This window comes from Mytilus trossulus, chromosome 11, assembly GCF_036588685.1.
Source record: "Mytilus trossulus isolate FHL-02 chromosome 11, PNRI_Mtr1.1.1.hap1, whole genome shotgun sequence".
NCBI classification, from domain to species: Eukaryota; Metazoa; Mollusca; class Bivalvia; order Mytilida; family Mytilidae; genus Mytilus; species Mytilus trossulus.
The window spans coordinates 49,435,863-49,442,269 of NC_086383.1; positions in this window are offsets into that span (position 1 = coordinate 49,435,863).

Below are 6,407 nucleotides of genomic sequence, written 5' to 3' on the forward strand. Positions count from 1 at the left end.
CAGAAAAATTATATACGTCACATAAATTTGTCGTTCAATGTGCATACAAACAATTTTAAAATTTACATTGGCAATGTACGCATACAGGGTTAAAAAAATCAAAAGTATGTAAGAATAAATTACAGAAATAGACCGAGAATCAAACTAGTCCAAAAGTTATACATAGAATTTATGAGAATCCAAAAATTTTAAAAGGAACAATTTAACAGGACACAAAAACATCTACTATCTACGAACACATGGATTGATTTGAGTGTCTGACGTCAAAAAAATTCCAAACGTCACATAAATTTGTCGTTCAATGTGCATACAAACAATTTTTAAATTTACATTGGCAATGTACGCATACAGGGTTAAAAAATCAAAAGTATGTAAGAATAAATTACAGAAATAGACCGAGATTCAAACTTGTCCAAAAGTTATACATAGAATTTATGAGAATCCAAAAATTTTAAAAGGAACAATTTAACAGACACAAAAACATCTACTATCTACGAACACATGGATTGATTTGAGTGTCTGACGTCAGAAAAATTCTATACGTCACATAAATTTGTCGTTCAATGTGCATACAAACAATTATAAAATTTACATAGGAAATGTACGCATACAGGGTTAAAAAATCAAAAGTATGTAAGAATAAATTACAGAAATAGACCGAGATTCAAACTAGTCCAAAAGTTATACATAGATATTTATGAGAATCCAAAAATTTTAAAAGGAACAATTTAACAGGACACAAAGACATCTACTATCTACGAACACATGGATTGATTTGAGTGTCTGACGTCAGAAAAATTATATACGTCACATAAATTTGTCGTTCAATGTGCATACAAACAATTTTAAAATTTACATTGGCAATGTACGCATACAGGGTTAAAAAATCAAAAGTATGTAAGAATAAATTACAGAAATAGACCGAGATTCAAACTAGTCCAAAAGTTATACATAGAAATTATGAGAATCCAAAAATTTTTAAAAGGAACAATTTAACAGGACACAAAAACATCTACTATGTACGAACACATGGATTGATTTGAGTGTCTGACGTCAGAAAAATTATATACGTCACATAAATTTGTCGTTCAATGTGCATACAAACAATTTTTAAATTTACATAGGAAATGTACGCATACAGGGTTAAAAAATCAAAAGTATGTAAGAATAAATTACAGAAATAGACCGAGATTCAAACTAGTCCAAAAGTTATACATAGATATTTATGAGAATCCAAAAATTTTAAAAGGAACAATTTAACAGGACACAATGACATCTACTATCTACGAACACATGGATTGAGTTGAGTGTCTGACGTCAGAAAAATTCTATACGTCACATAAATTTGTCGTTCAATGTGCATACAAACAATTTTAAAATTTACATAGGAAATGTACGCATACAGGGTTAAAAAATCAAAAGTATGTAAGAATAAATTACAGAAATAGACCGAGATTCAAACTAGTCCAAAAGTTATACATAGATATTTATGAGAATCCAAAAATTTTAAAAGGAACAATTCAACAGGACACAAAAACATCTACTATCTACGAACACATGGATTGATTTGAGTGTCTGACGTCAGAAAAATTCTATACGTCACATAAATTTGTCGTTCAATGTGCATACAAACAATTGTAAAATTTACATTGGCAATGTACGCATACAGAGTTAAAAAATCAAAAGTATGTAAGAATAAATTACAGAAATAGACCGAGATTCAAACTAGTCCAAAAGTTATACATAGATATTTATGAGAATCCAAAAATTTAAAAAGGAACAATTTAACAGGACACAAAGACATCTACTTTCTACGAACACATGGATTGATTTGAGTGTCTGACGTCAGAAAAATTATATACGTCACATAAATTTGTCGTTCAATGTGCATACAAACAATTTTAAAATTTACATTGGCAATGTACGCATACAGGGTTAAAAAATCAAAAGTATGTAAGAATAAATTACAGAAATAGACCGAGATTCAAACTAGTCCAAAAGTTATACATAGAATTTATGAGAATCCTAAAATTAAAGTTCTCTATGTTCTTGTTTTGTAGATTATTTAGAAGGTTTTTTTGTCATGGCACTGTCATCTTTTACTCAAATATCGATAATCGATATATTCCGCATCTTCTTTCAAACAACCCTTCCTAACCATCCTTCTTGCCAAATGTCGCAAAAATATAAAAACGTTCTAATAATCGATATTCTTTTTATAACATCATAGTTAGCGCCAAAGCTGCCATGGGGACCAATACTAGCTTTCTTTTTTTTAATTTGTTGTTATTGAGTTTAAAATTACAATAAATACACAAAAAAAAGATGTGGTATAATTGTCTCCAATTGTAACTCTACGCAAAAGACCAAATGACACAGAACTTAATAACTATAGGTCATCATACGGCCTACAATAATGACCATACCGCAAATTAAAGGCCTCGAAATGACAATTCTAAATCAATTCAAAAACGAGAAAACTAACTTACTTATTTATGTACAAAAAATGAAAGAAACACAAATATGTAACAAATCAATAAACGACAACCACTGAACTACAAGCTCCTGACAGGCATATGCATACAGAATTGGCGGTTTAAACATGTTAAAGTCAATTATAGAACATGCTAGCTTTAGTGTTACTATCGCTTTTAGCTTGTAGCAAGACACGTTTTTCCTTGATACGTGTTTGATGGCTGACGGTTTTAACTTATCTCAAATACAAATCGACATGTTTTGTGGCTGACAATATCATATGTCATACTTTAGATTTTTGGAACCATGTAATTGATGAATACAAAATGAATGTTAGAAAACTTTGGTTTATTGTTTATCTAACAAACATATATACATCAGTTAAACAGATTAATAATTTACACATTTATATTAAGCATTAGTTTTTGTACAGAGGTAGCAAGATATGACATGATATGCTATGCACGGTTACCGGTAATGCGCAGACGGTAAGACGCTTAATGTTGTTATTTTGAAGGATTTAATTGCCACAAAATTAACGCGCCTGAATATTTGTTCGTTCAATCCAATACTATTTTACATTTTCAGTTGCAAAGAGGTGTTTAAAGCAATGTCACATAAAACGTTAGTGTTTTAAAACAGAAACATGCTATTTCTTAGAACATAATTTTCAGTATCAAACCACTGATTAATCCAGTTACTGGAATGGTCAACAACCAACGAATTATAATTTTCTTAAACAAACTCCATTTAAATATATTATTCACAATTCCGACTGCTGCCATGGCGACCACTTTACAATATGTGATACTAACTGGTACCATGAATAAATGTGAGTAGGTAAATATTGTGAAGACAGCACTCATTTCAACACAGAAACCACTGAAATAAAAATACATGATTATATCATCACAGACATTATTTTGTATATCAATGTTTGTCAAATGTCATTTAGCAACATTTTTCTAGTATTCTTTAAAAGATAGCCTTTTGATTTTACTGTTTTGTAAACAAAACAAAAAACTCAAGAGGACAGAAACGTTAAGATTTGTAATGAGTTCGGCATAATTCATGAAATTACTCTAAACAGTGAATTCGTGTGTGCTAGGGTATTTAATTGCATGTGCTTTGTCAGAGGAGTTCTACCAATCAGCTGCTTTTCCTATAAGACGTGTTACGGTCTATCCCAAACTCATGTATTTAGTTTGAATGTTTAATGTTATATTTGTAATTCTCATCGGATTTTGTCAAATGTGTTGACGTCTTTCAATTATATTTATGTGTTATGGTAATGAAAATCAATCACCACCTTCATTTTCTTTACCATAACACATTAATATAATAGAAAAAAGACGTCAACACATTTGACAAAATCCGATAAGAATGACAAATATAACATTAAAATTTAAACTAAATACATGAATTTGGGATAGACAAGTACTGTACCGCGTCTTATAGTAATGCGAATTCACACTCAGCAAAACAGTCACAATCGGGAATAAGTTACGTTTGGTAATTTAAAGATTAGACGACATAATGACAAACCACAATCTACCATGTGGTAAAAATGTCATTAGCTAGTTTGGTCAAAGACACATCGTTTGGATCCACCAATTCGTGATGGTGTCCATAAAATTTACGGAGTGTCAATTTTAATTTGTCCTCCCCATAAATTTGTTGGAGCAGTTTCTGCGTAAGGAGCACACTCCTGTATATGAAGTCCGTATAGTGTGAAGAAGCACGAAAATAACGTATCAATTGTGATATGTAAACACCATACGAAGGGGCAGAGGGCATGTTACTGCTGAGAAATGGGAAATTGATAATTGGGAAGTTGAAATCGTCCCGTTTATCATAGATTTTCGTGTGAAGTCGTCCATCTACGTCAATATTGAGAAAAAGATCGAGGTATGAAAAGTCCTTTTAGTATCAGTAGTATCCTAATTTCAAGTTCACTGGGATGCATTGGCTGAAATAATGGGTTATTCAATGATAGAACATCATCAATATATCGGAAAGTAAAATTAAAGAATTTCGCAAGGTGCTTTTTCTTTTTGTCTTTTAGAAGGTTCTGATTGAATTCTGCTTCATACGAGTACAAAAACAAATCAGTCAGCAGAGGTGCACAATTAGTACCCATTGGAATACCCACTGTCTGTTTGAAATATAAATCCTCCAAACTCAAGAAGTATATTGTCGATCAAAAAGTCCGGCAGTTTGATAATATCATCTTCAGTATATTTTCTGGACGATTCAGTGTGATTCTTCACAAAATATGAATTATTGTAACCCAAAACAAGAAATGTGTATCTACGATTTCCATTTTTATAGAAAAAAGCTCTGTTTTATGAGATAGTGTAGTCTATCTTTCAACTTAGCATGGGGAATAGTAGTATATAGCGTAGAAAAATAAAAAGATATTTTATGTTGGTGCACAATTGCAAAGATTGTGATCGAAGGTTAAGCAGTAGATCTTTCGAATTTTTGAGAATCCACATCTGGTTAACACCACTGGTAGAATATATCTCCTCACAATATTTTTGAAGTCCATCTTTAACTGTCGAAAGAATAGTAGTCAGTACTTTAGAAAGATGTTTAGTCGAACATTTTGAAGACCCAGCTATGTATCGTTCTTTATTTGGAATTTTGTGTAATTTAGGTATCCAGTATAATGAAGGCAAGTTTTCTTCCTTTTTTTTGGTGTTGATACCAAAAGAAAGAAGGACAGATTGATGATTTTGTAAAATTTCGCCATTTTTCATTTTTTGATGATCTGTTTTACAAATTCAATTGACGTCATTTTTCATTTTTTGATGATCTGTTTTACAAATTCAAATGACGTCCTTTTTCATTTTTTGATGATCTGTTTTACAAATTCAAATGACGTAATTTTTTCGTCATTTTTTGTCAATTTTTATAATTTCAAATATGACATCACTTGGTGTTGAGGTTTAAGGTCAAGTTACAGTAAATGGGATATGTCTTAGATTTCAGTAAAATTTGGTATACAGCTCTGGCTCGATGAACTTCAACTGAAAATCGAAATAATAATGCATTTATCTCAATTATCATTTTAAATATTATTGATTGAATTCTTACAAAATGGGTGAACATTTGTATAGAAAGCACATAAAATCGGCGAAAATCTTTCTAAAATTTGTCTTAAAATCACCAAATCTCTAATTCTACTCCATAGATTTTTCTTAAAAAACTATATGTTGTTGATACATAAATTTCCGTTATAATTATGCAAAATAAAGATAGGGTCACCGACTTCGTTTTCACGGTATACATCATTCAAAGTTGCGTTCTTTGTGAAAAAATCCTACAAAACGTCGAAATAATCGTAACGTTATCGCGCAGCAGGCCGTAAAACGTTGACTCTTGACGTTTTTCACTACCAGTAAGGTAACAAATTGATTATTAGACAAAAAACGAAGTCGGTGACCCTATGATTATTTTATATCATTAAAACAGAAATTTATGTGTCAACAATATATAGTTTTTTGAGAAAAATCTATGGTGTAGAATTAGAGATTTGGCGATTTAAAGACAAATTTTAGAAGGTTTTTCGACGATTTTATGTGCTTTCTATACAAATGTTCACCCATATTAAGAGAAATCAATCTGCAACTTTTCAGAAAATAAAAGAGATAAAGGTATTATTTTTTCGATTTTGAGTTGTAGTTCAACGAGCCAAGGTTGTATGCAATTTTTAGCAAAATCTGCGACATAGCGCATTTACTGTTCCTTGACCTTAAACTGATTCGAATGTATCTACTTTTTGTGTTTCAAATGTCTAGTTATGTAATGTATTTCAGATATTTCCTGTAATTAGTTAATACTTCAGTTTTATCATGTACATCTTTTGTATAGTCATTTTATAAAATTTACTGTTGGCAAAAGTATGAATTATTCTAAATAATAGGGAT